The sequence below is a fragment of the Rosa rugosa genome, chromosome 3 (genome assembly GCF_958449725.1).
Source record: "Rosa rugosa chromosome 3, drRosRugo1.1, whole genome shotgun sequence".
NCBI classification, from domain to species: domain Eukaryota; kingdom Viridiplantae; phylum Streptophyta; class Magnoliopsida; order Rosales; family Rosaceae; genus Rosa; species Rosa rugosa.
The window spans coordinates 19,715,599-19,740,401 of record NC_084822.1 but is presented as its reverse complement, the minus strand read 5'-3'; the positions used below and the strand labels follow the sequence as shown (position 1 = coordinate 19,740,401).

At 41.4% G+C, this 24,803-nt stretch overlaps 1 long non-coding RNA gene across 1 annotated transcript; it reads left to right on the top strand.

The window, feature by feature from the left end:
- Window positions 1-263: 263 nt before the first annotated feature.
- LOC133738632 (uncharacterized) lies at window positions 264-9,139 on the top strand. The gene is made up of 3 exons (XR_009860190.1): window positions 264-526; window positions 3,565-5,118; window positions 5,744-9,139. It is a non-coding gene; the product is annotated as an uncharacterized LOC133738632 (long non-coding RNA).
- Window positions 9,140-24,803: the final 15,664 nt, after the last annotated feature.

Genomic DNA, 24,803 nt, shown 5'->3' with positions numbered 1-24,803 from the left:
CGCTAAGAGCAAGTTCACCGTTGGGTCACCAGGTCACCCACTATTCACTGTTTTTTAGTGTTAATTTCACCATCTGGGTCACAAATACAGTGTATTTCTTGTCGTGGGTCACCCTGTACAGTGTTCTGGGTCACCATGGTGACCTGTACAGTGTATTTCGTGACTCAGAGAATGAAAATATACACTAAAAAGCAGTGAATAGTAGGTGACTCGGTGACCCAACGGGTGAAGTTGCTCTAAGGCTGCGTTTGGGGGCGGGGCACCGGCTTATAACGTATAACTTATAAGTCAATAAATTAATGAAACTTGTATAATACCGGTCTTTACCCTTTCTTGGTTGAAGCTATTACTCGTTGCCCTCAGACCCTTTTGATATCCCTACGCTGCTGCATCTATCTCTCTCCCTCATCACAGACGCCGCATCGATCTCGATCCCTCTGACGCCACCTCACGTAGCTTCTCATCAAGATTTCGGGTTGGAAATCGAAGCCTCAAGCAAGCAAGGCTGCTTGGCAATTTGATTCAGGTTCGTTTTTAATCTATTTCAGTTTCAAAGTTTGATGAATACCTGGGTGTTGTGATTTGCAATTGAAATTGATTTTGTTTTGGTGATTTTTCTGGACCCTTTTAACCTGTGTTGATTGTTGTTGATCCCCTTTTGAATCAGTAGAAGTTGAACATGTGTCAGCAATGGAACTTTCAGATTGAATTATGTTGTGTTCTGGGCAAGTAAAGAGTAATGTTTGATCTGTTGTGTTCTGGGCAAGTAAAGAGTAATGTTTGAATTCGGTTGTGTTCTGAGGTTGAAATTCCAAAATGACTCGGAAGGAAATATTTAATGAACATTCTGATCATGGCTTGATTTCTACTTGGGATAATATGTATATTTATTAGTATATAATTATATATAGGTGGAAAGTTGCTTCGTAAATTATTATGTACTAGAATATCAAAACAGTTGTACGTAAGGAGGAAGTTCTGTGGGGTTTGGCTGTAGACATAGGCATTTGAGTTTTGAAGGATCACATGGTTATGTCTAAATGATATCAGATTCTAAAGGACCAAGAAGTATTGAGTAACTATATTTATTGGTGGACATTATGCTTAGAGATGTTCATAGAAATGGAAACTTGTTATATGAGCCGCTGATCTATGCTAGATTGATTTCAGAAGCAAAAGTGAACATTTGAGAGTTTGGTTTTGCTGGTTTTGATCAGATTTGTGGAAAGGCAAAAGGGGAGAAAGTTTCTGAAGTGGAGGGCTTTGTTTTGGTTTGTCGAAAAGTACAACAGAATTTACAGAGACTATTTTGTTCAGATTAAGTTTATGAGATATCTTTTAACTATTTTGTTTGTGTGTTCTTGCTTCATTTGTTGTGATATATACATGTTCGATGCAGAAAGCCATAAATGTATGGCTTGTCTAAATTGGTTTAAGCTTCTGCACAGTTAGTAACCTAAATGATTTTCAAACAGAATGCAAGCATAGAAACAAATTAAGATGATAAGAAACTTAGCTTTCTAAAAGTGGGTGTCCTGAGCAAATTGTTAGGTTGCTATTTGGATTGGAATTCTTATTTTGACTTCACAACAAGAGATTTCATTGATCAAAGAACCTATATGCATCAGTTTAACAACCTTAGACTGAGCAGTAACCTCAAACATTAGTTTGTAGGCATTGGAGAAAGCTAGAACAAGTTTCTGCATTATAATCGTTTAGTTAACTTCGAGCAACCATATCCTTTGATCTAGACCCTCATTACAGAAACCATTTGCATGTGTTGAGAGCTTATAATGTAAGCTTGATATCTGTTTAGTTTCGTACTATTTCATTTAAGAGGCAGTGGTTAATTTTGAGGCCAAAAACAGAGGTCTGCAATCTGTTGTTTTTGACCCAGTTGCTTTTTTACTAAAAACTGTACATTTCGGCTGGGTATTTGAAGTTGGTGTCTTCATGAAAGTTTCAGTAGACATCTTAAAGATCTATTCAAAATTAAAATATCATAAAAAAGGAGTTTTGTAGAGTAAGTTATGATTTTTCGAATTTGAGGGTCTGCATCAGGAAATTCTTCAATTGTCACTATGTTTCTGTTTGTTTCATTTGATTTCAATAGTTTCCTTTATTCAAACTTGTTCACAAACTGAACATAGGGATTCTTAATTTTCCAACAAAATGAAAGTTTTTTTTATATACTTTTAAACAAAGCTGTAACTATCAAAATGAAGGAGTAACATAGGGATTCTATACTGATCATTTGTTTCTGAGCAGTTTTGTTTTGTCTTTTGTTCGTGTGTTCTTGCTTCATTTGTTGTGATATATACATGTTCGATGCAGAAAGCCATAAATGGAGGTTAGCAATGATGATACTAGGGGTTCATTGCTTCACTTTCTTAATTCACGTTTTTGGACTCTAGTTTTGTGTATCTTTGTTTCCATCAATTTGAGCATTTTTCTGGTTTAGTATGTCAACTTGTGCACAAATTAGGTTGGATCACTATCTTAGATTGCCCAATTGAAGGCTTAGGCTTTTTGTAATTTACCTATTTGCTGTTTCATACAGGTTCTGAGGAAAGATTTAGGAGATGTATGTATTGTATGTAACAGCTGCCATTTGCTTAGAATAGAACAAGTTTTTGGGAAAGAGTTGGGTCGTGTAGGAACATTTCTAAATTGGTTAGTGACAAACATTGTAACTAACATTTGTTAGATTGATGGTTTTTCACTTTATCATGGGTTTAATTGGGGTTTTCTAAAGCTGGTAGCAGGTAACATTGCTTTCTTCAAATCCACATAGCTGCATGCTTTCTATGTTAATACTCTTGGAACTCTTGGTTTCTGATTACATCCTTACTGAAGTGTTTGTGTTTATTTTGAATTGTTGTATTATGCAAGACCATTTCTTTTACTCTGTTAATTCTTTGTTGATTATACTTGGAGTTGGTCATCTTGTCTATATTTGTTGGATGCTGAAACTAGTTTCCATAGTTGAGTTTGGTGGGTTTGTTCCATCTTTGCCATGTCTTTTTGGTATCACTGCTCTATTTTTAAGGTAATTTGCTCGACCAAATTATTGATGTCGGTGCTAAGAATATTGTTGGTTTACCCTACGGAAAATTTGAGTTGCAGTTGCAATATTGATCCTTTTGAAATGATTTTAAGCATATGTCAATGGGATTGATACATTAAATTCATGTGACTTAATAGCGTAACCTTATCACTCATGGTACCAGTTCTTAAAGTTGTATCTATCATTGTAGTCTTTAACAGTCTTCATTCATGAGCCAAGTTTGTACTCATGTTCCATCCTCTGATGTAAAGACCTGAAGTGCATTATCCAGTTTTGTGGGCTCATATACACTTTAAGGAGCAAGAACTGACAGATTTATATAATCTTTAATAGGTTAGGTTTAATGGTTGTGGAGGCCTAATCTTGGCATCTTTCATGGCATATGTGTTGGAGCATGATAGGAGCATTATATGTGACGTTTTATGTGTTTTTCTACTCACATTTTGCTATGTTATTTCCTTTAACTTAATCATATTAACTTAGTTTAATGTCTTTAGGTACATTTGAGCTACAAACGAAGAAAATGAGTTGTAGGAAGCAAGAAAATGGAAAGAAATGAAGATTCTTGAAGGTTCTTGACGTTTCTACTTAAAACAAGGCGTGGAAGACATGTGGAGGCATGTGATGGCAAGGGAAACCGAATTGGACACAAGTTGTTCTTTAAAAATCAAATCCATTACAGATTCGGAAAACTGCCAGTGCAGATCAGTCAACTTCAACAGAGTGTCAAAAATCGCTCAGAGCTCAGAAAATTATTATCTTTATATGGTTGGAAAGCTACGGATGTCTAGTTTCCAGAACTTTTTACAGCTCGTCGATATCTATTTTCTAAAAGAAGTTATGACCGTTTTAGTGCACTGAGGTCAAGTCTGCCGGAAATCTGTTTTGTGTCAAAGTAACTCAATTTGGTTTCTACATCATCTATCTTAGTTTGTTTTCAAACTTGGGTACCATTTGGAAAGAACATTCAGACTGTTATAGTATAAATATATTATAGTATAATGGCTATATCATGTAATAGGTATTTGAGTGTATAGACATAGTACTTGAGTGTATAAACATAGGTATGAAGACTTGTGTGGCATAAAGCTTGTAGGGAGGCAACAAGCATGACAGTATGGCAATTATCATCATTGCAGCAGCCATTTGATGATCATGGTTACCAAATTGGTTTTCTCTTAGAGCATTCACACTACAATGTATTCCTATAAATACCTTCTTTTTTTCTTCTCACAAAAGAGGGTATTTATAGGAATACATTATAGTGTGAATGCTCCAAGAGAAAACCAATTTGGTAACCATGATCATAAAATGGTTGCTGCAATGATGATAATTGTCATGCTGCCATGCTTGTTGCCTCCCTACAAACTTTATGCCACACAAGTCTTCATACCTATGTTTATACACTCAAGTACTATGTCTATACACTCAAGTACCTATTACATGATATAGTCATTATACTATAATATATTTATACTATAACAGTCTGAATGTTCTTTCCAAATGGTACCCAAGTTTGAAAACAAACTAAGATAGATGATGTAGAAACCAAATTGAGTTACTTTGACACAAAATAGATTTCTGGCAGACTTGACCTTAGTGCACTAAAACGGTCATAACTTCTTTTAGAAAATAGATATCGACGAGCTGTAAAAAGTTCTGGAAACTAGACATCCGTAGCTTTCCAACCATATAAAGATCATAATTTTCTGAGCTCTGAGTGATTTTTGACACTCCGTTGAAGTTGACTGATCTGCACTGACAGTTTTCCGAATCTGTAATGGATTTGATTTTTAAAGAACTTGTGTCCAATTCGGTTTCCCTTGCCATCACATCACATGCCTACACATCTCTTCCTTCATCCAATTTTCATCTTCTTTGTCTCCATTTTCCTTTTTATTCTCTAGTCTTCTAGTTCTGCATTTTCAAGCAAAGAGGAGAAGAAGCCATGAGCAATCCTAGCCGCCATTGTTCCACCTTGTGCCGTGATAGTGAAACCTTGCATTCAAGATCAACGTCTCAAGTTCTTCATCATCCACTCCATTCACGGTGTAATTCAATCTTTTTCTTTGTAATCTCTTTTGGTTTTCTTTGTGATTGCATATAATTGGAGCTAGTAATTAGGTTCATGCTTTGTGATCTTAATTCGAATAAGTAGTAAAGGCTTTGGATAAAAGTCGAAATCAATTGGTTTGTGTTATTGAATAGACATGCTTTGTGTACTAGGATTAATACAATTATTGACCAAACTTTCACTTGCTCTTAATGATTTGAAACTTGAGTTTGCATGGTTGCTTTGATTGTGTGAAACCTGTTTTCGAAATATATTGGTTAGGTGCTTTGCTTGATCAATTGTGTAAAGGGAAGTAAAATAAGGGACATTAGTTGCTTTGATCTTTGTTTATTGGTTGATATATTCTCGTATCATAGATAACCAATTATTAGAATTGTTACCGGATTTCTTGCATATGGATGTAGTTTTGATCTTTGTTTCTTACGTTCCACCCTTGTATATGTGTTTTTACATTTTCTTTATTTTCTTTATTTTAATTTTCAATCTTATAATCATAAAACCCCTTTATTTGTGTTTACTTGTATATATTTCTTTTCTTTGTTTTATTTTTGTAAATAATACTTCTTATTGTTTAATTTCTTTATTTGTTTACACAATTACAGGTGTACCCTCAATCCCCGGATAGAACGATCCCTATTTATCATATACTAACGATGACATTTTACAGTGTTAAATTGTCACGGCCCGAATTTTGAATAAATAAATTCAAATCCGAAACGCGAGAACAAACACAAGAAAACACACATAAAATTTTTTTCATTTAAATTAAGCAACAAAACAAACTAAGATCACAATGTCAATACCGACTCGTTCTTTAGAGTCACATATTACATTACAGATAGTTTACAAATTAAACCGAATAATAATTCAATAAGTAAACACACCCTCTACACTCACAACACAGCGGAAGACTAGAACCAAGATACCATACTACGTCCAAGCTACGACAGCAACAAAACCTCAGCTTCGACGACAATTAATCGATATTCTAACCTGCACAAAAACCCCTATACCATAGAATAGTGCACCGGGAATGAACAAAACAAAGTGATTCACGTCACGCATGCTTATAATTTCTCAATTCGGGAGATGAATTAAAGCAACAACATTTAACTCCACAAACACAACCAAACATGAAGTTTATATCATATCATATCAACATGCTCTGACACTCGACTCATGCATTTAATTTCATAACTATCCAACTGACAATCAATACTCCAGTAATCCAAAATCATGCTCCTTTTATCTCAACTGTATCATTGTCACCTCAGTGACCTTCCAAAAACATTGAAATCCCAACAACTACTTCTTGAAAATGTAAATCAAGTATAATTCAAAATCAAACAGAAAGTAATCCCTGCATGTGAATTAGTTCAGGAGATCACATCAAAAGCACATCAAGCAATTCATAGTAATCTCTGCGTATAGATTAGTTCAGGAGATTACATTAAAAACAATCAATACAAGTTATAGTAATCCCTGCATATTGTTTAGTTCAGGAGATTACATTAAAAACAATCAATTTTGAAAACAGTAATCCCTGCATATAATTTAGTTCAGGAGATTACGAAAGAAGACAAGCAAGTCCATAATAGAAATAAACTAAAAGCCAATACCATTCATCTATTAATAACACCAAACACCACATCAACAATCTCAAACATCAATCATCGCCACTTTGGTCACCACTTTGGTCGCCACTTTGGTACTACTATATAAATTATCGCCACTTTGGTCACCACACAGGTCAACAACTCACACTAGAGTCGATGATCACCCATCAACACCAAACTAAAGTCGATAGTCGATGATCACCCATCAACTTCGACTAGAGTAGATGATCACCCATCAACTCCCAATAAACACCAGATCCGAAGATCAGAAAACGGTCACCCACAATGACTCCAGATCCAAAGATCAGAAAACATTTACAAAGAATCCCACATGACTCAAAATGTTACCCCAACTCGTTTTCTCATTCAACACGACAAATCAACAATCCCATGATATAACGTATTTCCACAAAGAGTAAACGCACAAAACCACATTCTAAATAATTCACAGTTCATACGCACATCACAATGTCACGCCATCCATATATATATTTCACGTAAATATATATATACGTAGTCATTCACGCAGGAATGACCACTAATACCAACTATAGTTTTATAAATTATACTTCTAGAAAATCATTTTATATCAAAACATTGTTTTAACTTACCCATGAACCGTTGTCGATCAAGTTCATATATTTTAAAACAAATAATTTATTTTGATAAATACGATTTTTCATGCTAACAATTAAATATACTAAATTAAAACATAAATACTTTATCAACCGAAACACCGTGAGATTTACTCACCTCTAAATTCCCGCTGCGTCTTCTCTAACAGCCCAATAATCACCAAATCACAACATTCACCAACTCAATCCTTCAAGCACCTAATCAAATACGATAAATAACTTAGCGCACAATTCATAAAACGCACTTAAACAACGATCCCACGGTCGAATCCTCATCCGTGACCACACAAAGTCATCGGAACAGCTCTACGATCAACATATCACAATTTGAAGTAAATCTGACGGTCGAATCCTCACGGATCGCAAACCGAAGATAACGCGTAAAACCGTAAATCTAACATGCATCAACTTTTTCCAAAATAACCTTATAATATATCAAAACGACTGTATCGATGCGTAGATGCATAAACTGAAAACAAAACACATTTTGGATGACCGACGCGCCGCCACAAACGACGGGTCAGCAGGCGGTCAACGCCGAGTCAACCACCTCCGATGGCAAAGTGATCAACTACAAACTTGTTCAAAATGAAGGAGTGATCAACTTTCATACCTGGAGCTAAGCGAGATTCGGTCTAGATTGTCCTAGATCAAGCTTGGAAGTTAGATTAATCTCGTGCGTCTGATCAGATTCCAGATCGAATGAGGGCCATCAAAAAAGTCAAACCTTGATCTAGCGCTCTACACCCCAAATCGTGATGCAAGCCTTATATGGGGATGATCAGGAGGAAGAGAACTACTCAAAACTGGGGAGGATTGGCCCGTGCAACGCCGGCGTGGAGGAGTTCCGGCCGGGTCGGGTTTGGGGCTCGGTGGAGGGCTTCGATCCAGCCCTGGAGGCTGCATCTGAACAAGGCGATGCCACGGGGCGTCTGGGCGGCTCGCGGCGAACGCGGGAAGCGCCAGGTCGTGGCCCGAGGACGCGCGACGGCGCCCCTGGCGTCGGGTCGAGCATGACCCGTCGGGTCTGAGGAGAGAGAACGGAGAGAATTTGGGGAGGAAAATGGGATTTTCGAAACTTTTGGGATTTATGAAAAAATCCGGAATTTTCTTATATTTATAGAAATTTCCCCAAATTTCAATCGCTCATAACTTTCTCATACGAACTCCGATTCTTGCGTTCCACATGTCCACGAACTCGTATCGACGCGCTCTATAATATCCATGAAGGAAGTTTTCACAGAATCCTAATGTATAAAAAGTCAAACTTCGTAACCCCCCTAAAACGTGCACTTCGAATAATTGTTCGTCCGAAAATAATCTCACTCCACCCTCGAACCACGAAATCGTACCAACGAACACTTTATTAATCCCATGAAACATTTAGGAATTAATAGCAAATTTCGGAGGTCTTACATAAATTGCGTGCTACTTTTAGCGTGTCAGAGCACCTTGCAACTAGATCATTCTTGAGAGGCCTTGAAGACCGACATGCTACGAGAAGTAGGAGCTTTTGTTAGATATAGTTCACTGGTGACAAAACTGAGCATGTAAAACTATTGACCAAAAGACCAAGTATGTTCTGTAAGCAGTGTTTGATGCTCCTGTTGTAATCTGTTTCACATGGAACGCCTAGATGAATTTGTAAATTATTGCCAGAAAATCTGTTGATAAGTGCTTTTTCTCCAAGAAATTTTGTTGTAACATTGTTACGGAAACTATTAATGATACTGTTAACATTCTTTCGTGATACTGTTAACATTCTTCCGCACAATCTCAATCTTTCATATATCAACCCTGACCTTAAGGTATCGTTAAGCTAGATTTCTAACAATGGGTCAGATCACAATCTAGTCATCCACAGGTGATTAAGAAGAAAGCTTTGAGGCAACCACTATTGAAATTTGATTGGATTAATTTTGTTACTTGGCATTAGACATAATTTTACTCTCAGAAGACAGCTTAAGATGAAACATTCAAAGAATCTTTGCCTTACCAAAGAGTTCGAGCCAGATAAGCTAACTCCCGAAAACTCAGAGCTCCGCATACTGAAACCTAGGGTTTCGTGCAGCAGAGCGGCAGCGTCGGTTTCGATCACTGCCTGCTAGAGGACGTCTTCCGACGTCGATCTTGTCTGGTGTACGTCAGGCGTGTGCAGCGATAAGGGTTCTTCCAGTGTCGGGTTTGAAGGCAAGGCGGGTCGGATCTGGATTTGCGGCGCCAGTTGTGGATTTGGGCTTCGAGTTGCAGGGCGGCGGAGGTCTCCAGTTCTCTGTTGATTGAGCGGTGAGGCTTGACGCGGGCTGATTGGGTAACCGAATGAGACAATTGGATCGTGAGTGGATCAGGCGGCTGTAGCGTCGACAGAGGCAAGCTTTGGGCGGACGGGATGGATGTCGTGGGTCCATATCTGGGGAGGCTGCCGGACTGAACCAGTGGCGGCAACAGTTCTGACAGTCTTGCTAGGGTTCCGACGTGAACTGGTTTGGGTGTAGGGATGAGGGCAGTGGGAGTGGGTTGGGCCTGTTGGGTCAAGCCCACTTTCCCTCTTCTCTCTGACTTGGGCTGGATTCGCAGTTGGGCCTTGGTGAGCTCGTTTGGGGCTGGACTTAACACAATCCTATTTTGAAGCTATTCACTGCAGGGTCTGGTGGAAGGGTACACCAAGAGGTCTTAGGCCCTAAGCCAGTCAAGGCAGATGCGGAGAACTAGGGTTGTGTAGGAATAAATTTAGGGGGGTGTATTCAATCTAGATTTTAAATGATTCTGTCTGACTTCTTATAATCTGTGGATTCTCGAGGATTATGTAGAATCCATGGATTGTTTTAATTCTATATGGATTTAAAGAGATTCTAATGTATTCTATTAGCAAGATTTGTTTGGATTTTAATGAACACAACTATGCCTATGCCCATCTATCTATCTAATTTTGTGTTTGCTCTTATTTTTTTGGTGGTCCATGCTATTGATCATTATCAGTGGCTCTGATTATAACAATGTTGACAGAACCCGCCCCCGGATTTCACCTCAAAATCCGAAGTGGGCTTGCGGGACCCACTTTTAAGGAAGATTTTACCGAAAATTTCGACAAAACCTCCCCTAAAAGTAGGCAACCCAAAACCTGTAAAAGATCGAAACACTTCTAAAATACCAACCAAGAACTTCCGGAGCCACCCTACTCCCATAATCCATCCATCTCTAAATCATCAAGGTAAATTAAACATTTTAATTCGAGAAACTTCATACATATAAGTAAACATTTCACCGAGATTAGGTCATAGACCTCAAATATAAAACATTACAAGTTCGGGTCACAAATCCCTTAATAATCAGAGCAACTAAACAGAATATACGATAGAATACAGTAGGTTAAACAGGTAACCTACAATATGAGATGGCGGAAAACTGATGCGGTCACTATGGCTCACTCCTAGTACGCCGAGCAGCAACTCTGAGAACTGGGCATTTGAAACCGAAGGGCCCAGGGGAAAGTACATAAAAACGTTAGCGTGAGTGAACAAAAATAAATAATTGAAAAGAAAAAGGATTTTATACTTTCCCACATTTATTTCATTAAAAACCCGATGCATGCAACAATTGTAAAACATAATTCTTTAAACTCTAAAATCTCGTGAAAACATACCAGCCCCGCTGGTTAAGAGAAATCGGACTAGCCCCGCTAGTCAAGTAATGATAGGATATGGGGAAGAAGGAATCACCATACGGGTAAAGGAGCCCCTTAGGCTCTACCTACCCTCGACTGCCACTCACACATAGATTGTGTGAGGAGGAGAACTAATAACCTCGACTACCACTCACGTGAGGAGGAGAATAAACTACCTCAACTGCCACTCACAAACACAAAGTAAGTGAGGAGGAGACCTAGTATTGGACCCCGGTATGGTAAGGAAAACATTCAAAAATCCCGAAAAATTCAAAAGACTTCCCCAATCTCTCACAAGACAAATAACCATTCCAATGACGTAGCCCCGCACGCCAAAATATTCTCAAAATTGGCTACCAAATATAATATGTAATCCGGAAATCATCTCGGGAAAATAAATCGTCGAAAAATCACGTAATTCATATATTCCAAAACCAAATCCGAATCTCTCTTGAAATCTCAAGAATTGATAATTAATTATAATAAAAATTTCCAGAAATTACCACGGAATAATAACAAGGTAAATATCACATAAATCAAAATTCTCAAATCGAGCATAATGAATCTTAATTCAAAAGTTCAAACCAATAAATCAATTAATAATCCAAACCAAATTAAAATGCTCGATAATTAAATTGATAAGTCAATAAAACCAAAATTTGCGGAAATTAATTTGCATGCATCAATTAAAATCAAAAGTCCACTCACAATATGCGGTCAAGCTCGACGTCGATCGGTATCCTCCTCGTATGATGACCCCTCTCGTCCTGTACGAATAATACTCGTAAAAACGCAATTACAGGACGGAAATTAAATTTACGATAATTAGATAATGAAAATCCTAATCATCCCCTTAAACCGAACTCTTTCAATCCATCTCGGATTCCCTCCAAACTACACCATAGAATCCAATTCATCGATTTATAAATTCTAGGTATTATACAAGAGAAATCCGATCGTCGGATTTTCGATATTCGATAACCGGTATTATAGTTTTCCAACAATTCGAAATCCAAACCCAACTCTTCCAATTTTCACCAAAATCACAATTACAACCTCTATAACTCCTGTATATTTTAATTAACTAAAAACAGAAACCAAAACTCCACCCTACGCTCCATCACGCGCCACCCACAGTGGCGGCGCGTGGGCGCCGCCGGCAACACCACCACAGGCCACCAAATTTTGGCAGCACCACCTACTCAACCGTCCAAGCATTTTTCACAACCATAACAAGTTCCAATTTTACCTGTAAGTGATCGAAATTGGCCGGTGAAGTTTTTCCAGAAAAACCCAAGAACCCTAGGATTTGAAATCGTCGATTCGACCTCCACACTGCAAATCGTGGCTCAAGGCTAGGGGCAAAATGATCTATGGCAAAAACCGAACATTCGACGCCGGTTTGGTGACCGGAGATGGCCGGAATCGCCGGAAATCGACGAAAATCCCAAACTGCTACAGTAGACTACACTGCTCAAAATCGAGCTCCTCCGGCCAAGTCTCAGCAAAACACCACCACATATGTAACAAGGGGGAAGAGGCGAGCTTGGTGGTGCCCGGATTCCGTCGTGGGTCGGCCGGAGAAGGAAGAAATCGAAGGAGGAAAAATTGGACCGAAGAGGAGGAAAGAATCGGGGAAGAAGAAGAGAGAGTTACTGAGCTGGGGTAGATTTCCGAAAATAGAAATCTACCAACAGTAACGTTCCATATATATATATATTAATTACCATGAACAGTAACGTTCCATATAAATTAATTGCCATGAACAGTAACTTTTACATTTTCGGCCATAACTTTCACATACGAACTCCGATTTAAGTGTACCACATGTCCACGGACTCGGTTTAACGTCCCCTACAACTTTCGTGAAGGAAATTTTCTCAAATTGTTAACCCATAAAAAGTCAACTTCTAGCATCCCTCTAATTGATAAAAACCAAAATTAAAGACGGTAAAACGTATAATAATTCCTTTAGACTCAGAAAAAGGTAAATTGGATACGGGGTGTAACAAATGTACTAAAAGAAATTGCATCTGTTTGGCTCCAATTTTGTTGCAGCTGGTCAACAGTCTCTTTTCTGCGCGGGCGTGCCAGCACCGTTCGGGTGCGGTCGTCGGGGGTGTCCCTTGACCTGACTTCTTTCAAACAATTGTGGACGAGGAGAGCACCAACCTCGTCGTGGGATTCTTTCTGCCTCGTGGCGAGGACTTTTGCTGAGCTTCTTGTTAACACAATCGATACTCAATATTGTAGATCGAGCAGAGCGACATCACCGGGAAATGTTGAGATCTTGCTAAAGCGTGACTTTAGCTTGGCTGGGTTGCTAGGGCGTTACCCTTGCTTGGCTGGTTCTGTAACCGTTGTGGTCGTGGCACTACCGTCGGCTCTCGAGGAGACTAGGACCGAAGCACGTTGACAGAGGGTTTGGTGGCACTGAAGGTCGGCTTCTGAGAAGACTAAGACTAGGAGTGTGATCACCGCTAAGAGAAAGAGAAGGAGAGGAGTTGCTCTTAGAGAGGTTTGCTCTAGAGAGAACTTAGATCATCTTAGAGATGTTGTTGTTGAATGTGAATGTGTGTTTTAGAATGAGAAGAGAAGGTGTTTATATAGGGAAGAAAAAGAAGAGTGAAATGATGAGTGGAAGAAAAATAATGAAAGTGGAATATGAAAGTGATTTGTAAAATATGGAAAAGATAGAGAAATTATGAAATGAAAGCAAAGCATGAAGGTGCAACAACATGGAAGTGATGATGATCTATTAAAGAGATTGTCTTGAAAAATATATCCAAGGAAAAAAAGAAAAGCATCTAGCTTTCTTCATGTGGGTAGGAAACATGAACATGTGAATATTGAGCTGGTTTTAGGTCACTTTCTGCCCCTTTATTCCTTCAATTATTTCTCCAACAAGCATTCCTAATTTCACTATGACCTCTTCATAAAAAATGTTCCATTATGAGTGTAGATCACCCTGGCAAAATTTCAGAATTTTTGGTATAGTGGTTGGGCCGAAAACGCTGCTGGACCTCTTACAGGTCCAGTTTTCCAGTTTTGCTTCTGCAAAAGATTGGACTGATTGTTTGAAGGCCTTCCACTCAAAAACATCTCTGGCACTCTTCATAAGAAATTATCCTTGGGCTGTCTAGAATGGATCTGGAAAGTTTCAGCACATTTCGATTTCATATGGTTAGTCTGCCACCCCTCCTTCCTTGTCTAGCTCGGTTTTTTCCTAGCCGAAGTAGGAAAATATGCTAAAGTTGACTTGTCATACTTCCATAGTAGGCTTTATTTAGCCTCTAAATATATATTTTGAGCTTGTCGACAATATATAGCTTGAGTCACTGACATTGGCTCAATTTCTCCAAGACACGCCTTGTCAGGCCAAAATGTTCATTTTGGGTCCAAACATTGCCCCCCAGACCTCGAAGTCAAAGGTTCTCGTCTTGACTAAAGAGGTCTTGAATTAGCACTCCTCTTATAATGTTGTTGCTCCAAAGCCACTTGTATTGGCTTGACTGTTTCCATATAGGCCTCTAAATAGACCATAAAGCTTGAATGCCACTATTGAATTGCCTTTGTCATGAACTGACGCTTCCTTTGCCAACTTTATTGCCCCCCATGGATCTAGCGAAACTTGGGCAGGTTGTAGGCAATCAAAACTTTTGCGTGCCCCCCATGCGAAGGAGACTGCTTTTGATCGCGAATGAGGATCCTTCTCTTCCTTGGTGGTAGCTTCGCCATATGTATAGCAACAAGTATCTGCCTTGTTTGCTGGCTCTCTGTTGATTTTTTCAAATGTAGGTGTTGGAGCCGCTTTCCTGGCTAGATCAAGGCCTATAGTACTTGGCGAAATAAGATGCAAAATAGCAAACTGTTTGCTTTCATTTAATCCTTCGCGAGTCTTATGCCAAAGAGGATGATTGGATCATGGCTATCGTCATCATGACGTGTGATCAATTGAAACCACCATATTTTGCTGCAACTTTAGCATCTAAAACCGCATCGGTTTTAATCATGTTTTAAAAACCATCAGGCCACTATGCTGGCCCTGCGGTGATAGGAAAAGGTGGAATATCTTCACTGTCGCCTTAGATGCGATTCTCAAGATGGAATAATGACTCATTAATTATCAACTAGGGCCACTCACTGGCCCAGCTAATAAATTAATCTCCAAACATATTTGAGCTATAAATCAAAGCGTATTGGAGAAGTATCTTCACTGTCGCCTTAGATGCGATTCTCAAGATGGAATAATGACTCATTAATTATCAACTAGGGCCACTCACTGGCCCAGCTAATAAATTAATCTCCAAACATATTTGAGCTATAAATCAAAGCGTATTGGAGAAGTATTCCTTGCGACCTAGAAATGGCATCCAAGAAACCATTCGTTATCGATCAGGCAGATGAAATCACTGAGAAAGCCGCATTCGCCTGGCGAACTAACATGAGTGTTCGATGTAGAAGTCAGAACGGAGAGGAGAGAAGTCGACTGATGGGATTTGGTGGCGGTGATAGTCAAGCGAGTCTGGGTCCCACACCTCGCGATCGTTTGCCAGATGATGCTATGGCCTATTATGGGCTTCCCATCCGCCGTCCCATAGCGGCTCTTCGGTAGGTGCCTGGTGATTTTAGCAGTTGGGGACCAAGGAGGAAAGTGGGCTACTGGCCTACCGTCGCTCCCGAGGAAAATATTTGGTATCAGGAGAACCGAGCGAGAGATTTGGCCCGATGGGATGCGGTGGGTATCACCCAAACCATCGATCTATGCTTCTGTCTTCCCAATAATACTAGCCCTGCACCGCTAGCTGCCGCTCTTTGCTTCTGGAACACCTCCAGCAATACATTCGATTTCCGGTTTGGGCAGATGAGCATAACTCTGCTGGATGTTCTTACCATCACGGGGTTGCCCATTGACTTTGACCCCTATGTGCATGGTCAGTTTGATGGCACTCAATTTTCTTTGAGAATGGATATGGCTGGTCGAGGGCATCACAGCAGATCCTACCCATCCTGGCGCGAATATTACTGCACCCGGCGTGACCATACATGAGGTATCGCATTCCTGGAATTCTGGCTTTGCAAATTTATCTTTTGCACTTCTTCCAACAAACCTACTGGACCTTGGAATTCTCTGGCCACTGCTCTCTACAATGGTATTTGCGTTGGCCTTGGGCAACCTGTATTGGGTGCGTTATATCGCTCCCTTTATAGAGCCGTAATGCGCCCATTTGATACCGAAATTAGTGGCCCCTTCTGGATCCTTGCCTTTTGGCTGCAGATTTATTTCCCTCTCTTCCGTCGCGGTGATATTCCAAAGGAACCTCCAGTTGATTCCCTTTTGGGGAACTGGCTTTGCCGCAACGTAAGGTATCGAGCTCCACCCTACTCCGAGTGTTTTATTTACTTGTACTTGCTGGGAGAGATGCCGGACCCAAAAATAGTCCTTTCTAGGCGATTCCCTCCTCCCCTTGATGATGGCTTTCTGCCCAGTGGACGGGATCATAGCGAAAGAGCCTTCCTGGCCTTTCGTCGCGCCATCTCCTGCTTGGATATTCGTCTTGCCACTGAACGCGTAAGTTATGAGCTCTATGCCCCTAACCATTTTGCTCGCCAATTTGGGTTGGCCCAGTTGGTACCCTGGCCTCTGGTTGATTCTGCCAATTACTACACCTCTTGGCGGAGATTAGCCCCACCTGGGTCTGCCCCCTTTCAGAGTCAGTTTACTTTGATAGTGATTCCCCCTTGGGTCAGAGCGCTGTACCCCCTCAACGATGTCGACGATGATTATGTTGATTGGTGGAAAGAAGTGTCCGTGAACTGTTGGGACCTGCCACATGACGAACTCTTCGTCCTAATCTTTCGTGGCATGAGTAGTCCTGGTCCGGAGGACCGCAAGATTCTTGAGTGCTTCTCCAACCCTGCAGCACAACCCCCGCGACCTATTCTACCTTCTCGCTTATTGCGTCCAGGGATACAAATCCACGAGCCTAGGGCAACAGTAAGTTTTTGTCTTTCTTCACCATTCTTTTTCCTTGTGTTGATTTTCCCGCTCTTATTCCTGAGTGTGTTTTGCAGCAAACTACCTGGAGCAGGATAGCCTCTGTTCAGGCGGGGAAACAAAAGGCAATAGCAGAGGAGACTTCTGAGGGAGAGTCTTCGCATGATGAAGATCCCGCTGAGGTAATTTAGTTAAGAATGATCCCAAACTTGTATATTTGGTGCTTCCCCCCTTTTTGAGTTATGAATCTTTTCTCGTACAGGCCACAGCTGTCTTTGCTTGCAAACGCGATCGAGCTCAATTCGTCGAAGAGAGTTTTGAAGATGACGAACCTCTGGGAATGCGATTGGTAAACTCCGACCCCGTCTTATCCTTTTTAAATTTTAGAATCTGGGCAGGATCTTCACTATGTATCTTTTGACAGGTCCGTCAAAGGACCACTAATCCCTCTCGCCTGAGCGAGGCTGGACCCTCAGCCACTGCAGAAAAGCCAACTCTCTCGCTAGTTCAAGCATCAACTAACCCCGTGGCGCCTCTTCCGTCTCCCACATCTACAGAGCATCTGCAAGGTCCTACCATTCTAATAACGATCTCCGATGACGACTCCTCGGAGCATGAAAGTGTGGAAAGCCACTCTGAGGATTCTGCCGCTTATGAGGAACTGATGACGACAGAGATTCTCGCGGCACTAAAGGTCCAAGAGGTGAATGAAGTGAGGCCTCTTCCTCTTGGTGACCACGTACCAGATATTGACCCGACAACTCGAGAGGTAAGCCACTGTTGGCCAATGCTTTCCATTTCCCTTTTGATCCAACCCCACTCTCTGACATTTCTGAATCTAACCAGGATTCTGTTTGTACCGAGGAGGTGGCTACAAACGCTGAGGGTCCTATCGGTAGGACAGTCGCCCAAGAGATGAAAAATGATACTGACGGTGGTGGTGCCCCCCAAGTCTTGCGAATAAATGAGACAACCGTCGAAGCCGAGGGCCCTGTGCTTGAATCTGCTCCACTTGCCCATGGTGAGCCGCGAGTTGAGTTTCCAGATTCTCCCGCGGCTGAAGGGACAGACCAACCTATTGAAGATGAAGAAACTGAGGAAGTTGTCCACCCTTTTGCATTGGTGGTTCGTGATCCTGTGGTGCCTCCGCCGCCTCCTACCAGATTCGAGAGATTGATGAGGGTGTTAGAGGTAACTCCTCCTTCTGCTGTGGATGAGGCTAAGATGGTGCTTCACGAACATCTGGGTCCTCAGGTATTGGAGGCTGACATCCTCTCGCGAGTCTTGGAAGCCCTAAGGTACCTTTGCCAGGAGAAGGCATTGACCCTGCAGCAATTTAGTGCCATTGACGATCTGCTGAATGAACTTGGTGAGGCCCGCCAACGTCAACCGGCCGCGAACGCCCAGGCTCACGACACTCGAGAGGCTTTGAATAGCCTCTCTCGAGAAATGGACATCTCTCGCGGTATTTTAAATGAGCGAACCAACCGCCTGCGGGAACTACAAATCCAAAGGTCCGACTTCAAACTTCGGATCGAGGACCTCCATACCGGTTTAGCCTTTGTTGAAAACGCGATTGCTACAGAAGAAGCCCAACTCGATGAACCTCTGGCTGCTTCTGAAGAAATGGGCCGCAACCTGGCCCATCTCAGAGAACGGGCCACTCAGGCCGAAGCTAGTGCTATTGCGGCGAATCTCCGCGTGGAGGAACTTTGCTTGAAATTGAGCTTTGCGGGCCAATCTCTGTAGGCCCCCTCGAAAACCGTTCGGTCTCCTCACATATTGTTAATCCCTTCTTTTCCGAGATTTAAGGCATTAATCACTCGTTGAAAAACAACAGTCGTGAAAAAATAATCTTGTGAAAAGAACAGTTACCTCCTCGAAAACCGTTCGGTTTCCCCACATGCTATTAATCCTCTAATAATAGCTAACTCCTCAAAAACCGCTCCTCACATGCTGCTAATCCCTTTTTTTCTCGAGATTTGGAATCACTAATCTCGATTTATTGACATCGGTTTTGAAATAGAGCTTCATTCAAGGGTGGGGATTTGCCTGAATTCCCTATAAATAGTTGTATTTCGGGAAGGGAATACTCACAACAATTTTTCTGAAATATTCAAGAAATGGCCTTTCAGTCCTTGCTTCTTTTTCTCCTTCTTCACAAATCTTCCCCTCATGAAATGACCTTTAGCCTCTAAATTTTAGGCTTTATGGCGTAATCTTAAGCCTGAGTTAGGCCTCATGGCGTAATCTTAGGCAACCCCTTGTTTCGTCTTTCTGGAGTTCTGCAACAAAAATGCCAGGCTTCAGATTGGTTTAGAAACACGAGGGGGCTCCAAGTGTGGGATCTCCGGTCATGTAAGATCATTTTTTGAGAAAATCCCATACGCGGAGCGAAACGGGGAGAGGAGGGAAGCCAAATTGAGGTTCATCTTTCCTCCTCTGTTTCCTTTCTTCTGGACCTGGCCCGTGTTGTGCCCTCCAGATGGAAGGAGATTTGGTTCTCACCTCCTTCTCCCCCTTTCTCTTCTTGATAGAATCTTGGAGGGATGAGAAGGGATGGACTCTTTGAAGGAATGGGTTCAAGCTACAGAATGGCTGTTCCTGTACTTCACGTCCAGCTAATGGTGGTTACCAAGGCTAGAGGGGGTGCAGAGACTCAAGCTGATATTTGGTTCCTTCACTCTCTGCCCCTCCTTGAGATAATGGTGTGGCTCAACCCGGCGTTGGATTCCATAGCTGCTTCCACTTGAGAAAAGATTTAGAAGATAATCCGAAGATTCATGTTTTGTATTCTAGCCACTTTTGGCTTTGTAATGAATGTACTGCTTTTGGCCGCAAAGCCACTTTATGAATACAATAATATTTTCTTATCCTGATATTCAAATATCCGTGAGAAGCTGTGTCAACGTGTCTCGCAAGGCCCCAAATATAGGCCCCCATAGTTGTATATTGAAAATAATACGAACTTTTAAATATGCTCCGCATCAAAAAGAGCCTCGCGGCGAGGGTTTTGAGAAAATATGTATCTTTTGGATCCACTTGCTGGCTCCCAACTCAAAACTCTTAGCGCCAATAACTCCTTCTTTTCCGAGATTTAAGGCACTAATCACTCGTTGAAAAACAACAGTCATGAAAAATAATCTCGTGAAAAGAACAGTTACCTCCTCGGAAACCATTCGGTTCCCTCGTGCCAATAATCCATTCTTTTCCGAGATTTAAGGCAACTTTAATCACGCTTTACTGACATCGGTTTGACTCTTTAACCATCCAGCAGGTGGAAATGCTTTTCCGAGACTATCGGCCAAGGGTGGAGATTTGCATGCCCTGTTCCTATAAATAGGTGCATTATGGGGATGGGAACGTTCACGCCAAAAAAAAAACCTTCCTTTGAGTTTCAGATCCTCAACAATACCCTTCCTTTTTTACGAACATCTTTCTGTCAATTTTAGTCCTTCTCTCACAGATCTTCAGTCCTTCCCAATAATTCTAACAGCAATCTTTCTTAATTACTTGTCATCACCATTCTTCAATTCTCGCATTCTCTCAACCCTTCACCAATGGAACCACAAACCCAGCAACCAATCGAGGATGGAGGAAGCAACAAAGCAGCCGGGAGTAGTGCTAACATGCTTTGTAGGCGGAACAGGTGGAATCCCACTACAGATCAGATAAGAATCCTCAAGGAGCTTTTCTACAATAAGGGAGTTAGGTCCCCAACTTTAGAGCAGATTCAGAGGATCTGTCTCCAGCTGCAATGGTACGGCCAGATCGAGTTCAAGAACGTCTATTTTTGGTTCGTGAACCAAAGGGCTCTGGAGAAGCGGAAGAAGAGGTCCACTTCGGATGTTCATGTGCCCATGCAAAGATCAGGGCTTGTTGGTGATGACAATGGTACCAATTGGAAACCTGAGGATCAGTATATTAACTTCGAATCTTCTGCATCTGCTTCTGCTTCTTCAGCTGGTGTGATTGCTTTTAACGGGCAGAAGGGGAACTATGGTGGTTATGGATCTATGAACATGGAGATTGAAACCCTTCCTCTGTTCCCAATGCATGGTGAGGACATCTTTGGTAACATGAAGACTACTTCCGATGGAGGTGGCGGTCACGGTGGTGGCTCTCACATTTCCCTTGAGCTCAGCCTTTCCTGCGAGGGCAAAGCTGAAAAAAAAATTTCCGGAGCCGCTGACTCGGCTTAGTATTGTATAGTGTTGCCCCCTAGTGTTGATAGGCAAAGCGAAGAAACGATTATGGGCCTCAAAAACAGGCCTTCATGAATGGGCTTCGCGAGTGTAGGAACACTAGAATTTCCCACGAAGGCTTATGCGAAGAGACTGGCTAATAAATTAATCCCTCCGTGTTTTGACTCCTCAGTAATTATGGATTGCACTAATTTATTTATTTATTTATTTTTTTTTTTAAGTAGTTGAATTCAATAAGACAATGTGAATCAAGGTTTAGACATGCGGCCCAAGTATAGTCGCCTAGACACAAATTTTCTTTCAAATCCTTTAGGCAACCTTACTGAAATGGCCAGGTGGGGGAGGGCGAACAAGAGAGGCAGAATCCATTTTGGCATGAGCTACTCCCACATAGTGGTTTAGGCCCATTTGCACGCACTTCTGGATTCAAGAACCTGTCATGAACGTTGTCCCCTTTCTAGACACCATTTCACATAGGCTATACTTACTAAGATGAGAAAGGTCATAAGTGTGAAGACAGTTCAACAAGTGTTAATAAAAGCCGCCCTTAACCTTAAGGGACCTGAACTAGGCACCAATAAGGAGTTTAGGCCAATATTAACAAAAGAGACTTCACCTATTCCGTTATGATTCACAAACCCTTACCAAATTCAACTTTTTTTTTATTTTTTTTATTTTTTTATTTATTTATTAAAAGAAAACTAGAAACGAAAAAATTAACAGAAAATTAAAAGCAAAGAAAGAAAGAAGCTAGCATCACCATGTTTGGCTAACCTCTAGAAGACCACGGGGGAGGCCATCTATGCTTCATTCCAAGCTCTGATGTATCAAAATTTGTAGGGTAAAAATCCCTCCTGTGAGAGCTTGTAGGAAAAGAACAAAGATACTTCTCCTTGAAGAATTTGGAGGAATTTGGCTCGAGAGAGGGGTAATCTTGCCCCCCAAGTATCTTTGTTGGTTGACAAGGCATGATCTTCAATTGCAATTTGGGAGATGACGGTGTCCCAAGATCGACTTTGTCGCCAACTGTCGCCAACTTCTCTTGATCAAAGGGATGATCATAGGTCATATCTTGCCCCCATGCATCTGATCAGTAGCCACATATTTGGCTTGATCAGTGGAGACATCAGATATTTGTTCAGAGACAATTTTCTTGTCTGAAGAACAATCTTGTTGATGACGTTCTCCATAAGTAGCCTCTATGTAAGGCTGTGATTCAACAATGGGCAAGCTACTTTCTTCTTCTGCGACGGGCTGGTCGAGTGGAAGGTTTTTGCTTTTAAATTGATCGCCTCTTATAGGCAATTCAATTTTGGTAACACCATCTTCGCGCGCCGCTTCTTGACTTTTCAAGGAGCTCTCTTGCTTTGTGTTGATGGCGTCAACCTCCCCATGTTGCGAATCCACATGAGTTGCAGTCAGATTGGCGTCATTCTTGTGCATGGTCGCGGACTCCGATGAGGTCTGTTTGTGCTGGGTCGCGACGACATTCATCGACTGCTGGTGGTTTTCTTGGGCTGGTTGGGTCACGTCGGCCAGCTGCTCCCAAGTCTGCCACGGCTCTTGTTGGGCTGATTGGAAAAGTTCATCCATCCTCTTCTGCTGCGCTGCCAGGACATTTTTCAAATTCGCATAATACGAAGCAGTGTTTTGTTGAAAGATAGCAAGTCGCTCCTCTATGCTCGCATTCTCCGGAATGGGAATGGGCACATAGCCTTCTATCGTCGCCATGACTTCAGGAATTTCTTTTGGTAAAGATTTTCCTCTGGCATCCCAATGATGGTGAACACAAAAAGACTCTGATGTAGTCCCACTCGGTGTGCCAAAATGTTTGTTTTGAAGCCCGGTGGTTGAATGTGCTTCAAGAGAAAAGACTTCTACAATAGGTCCCACTGGGCGTGCCAAAATGTTTGTTTTGAAGCCCGGTGGTTGAATGTCTTCAAAAGAAAAAAGAAATTCTAACCTGGTCCCACTGGGCGTGCCAAAATGTTTGGCTTGAAGCCCGGTGGTTGAATGTCTTCAAAAGAAAAAAGAAATTCTAACCTGGTCCCACTGGGTGTGCCAAAATGTTTGTTTTGAAGCCCGGTGGTTGAATGTGCTTCAAGAGAAAAGACTTCTACAGTAGGTCCCACCGGGTGTGCCAAAATGTTTGTTTTGAAGCCCGGTGGTTGAATGTCTTCAAGAAAAAAGAAATTCTAACCTTGTCCCACTGGGCGTGCCAAAATGTTTGGCTCCAATTTTGTTGCAGCTGGTCAACAGTCTCTTTTCTGCGCGGGCGTGCCAGCACCGTTCGGGTGCGGTCGTCGGGGGTGTCCCTTGACCTGACTTCTTTCAAGCAATTGTGGACGAGGAGAGCACCAACCTCGTCGTGGGATTCTTTCTGCCTCGTGGCGAGGACTTTTGCTGAGCTTCTTGTTAACACAATCGATACTCAATATTGTAGATCGAGCAGAGCGACATCACCAGGAAATGTTGAGATCTTGCTAAAGCGTGACTTTAGCTTGGCTGGGTTGCTAGGGCGTTACCCTTGCTTGGCTGGTTCTGTAACCGTTGTGGTCGTGGCACTACCGTCGGCTCCCGAGGAGACTAGGACCGAAGCACGTTGACAGAGGGTTTGGTGGCACTGAAGGTCGGCTTCTGAGAAGACTAGGACTAGGAGTGTGATCACCGCTAAGAGAAAGAGAAGGAGAGGAGTTGCTCTTAGAGAGGTTTGCTCTAGAGAGAACTTAGATCATCTTAGAGATGTTGTTGTTGAATGTGAATGTGTGTTTTAGAATGAGAAGAGAAGGTGTTTATATAGGGAAGAAAAAGAAGAGTGAAATGATGAGTGGAAGAAAAATAATGAAAGTGGAATATGAAAGTGATTTGTAAAATATGGAAAAGATAGAGAAATGATGAAATGAAAGCAAGGCATGAAGGTGCAACAACATGGAAGTGATGATGATCTATTAAAGAGATTGTCTTGAAAAATATATCCAAGGAAAAAAAGAAAAGCATCTAGCTTTCTTCATGTGGGTAGGAAACATGAACATGTGAATATTGAGCTGGTTTTAGGTCACTTTCTGCCCCTTTATTCCTTCAATTATTTCTCCAACAAGCATTCCTAATTTCACTATGACCTCTTCATAAAAAATGTTCCATTATGAGTGTAGATCACCCTGGCAAAATTTCAGAATTTTTGGTATAGTGGTTGGGCCGAAAACGCTGCTGGACCTCTTACAGGTCCAGTTTTCCAGTTTTGCTTCTGCAAAAGATTGGACTGATTGTTTGAAGGCCTTACACTCAAAAACATCTCTGGCACTCTTCATAAGAAATTATCCTTGGGCTGTCTAGAATGGATCTGGAAAGTTTCAGCACATTTCGATTTCATTTGGTTAGTCTGCCACCCCTCCTTCCTTGTCTAGCTCGGTTTTTTCCTAGCCGAAGTAGGAAAATATGCTAAAGTTGACTTGTCATACTTCCATAGTAGGCTTTATTTAGCCTCTAAATATATATTTCGAGCTTGTCGACAATATATAGCTTGAGCCACGGACATTGGCTCAAT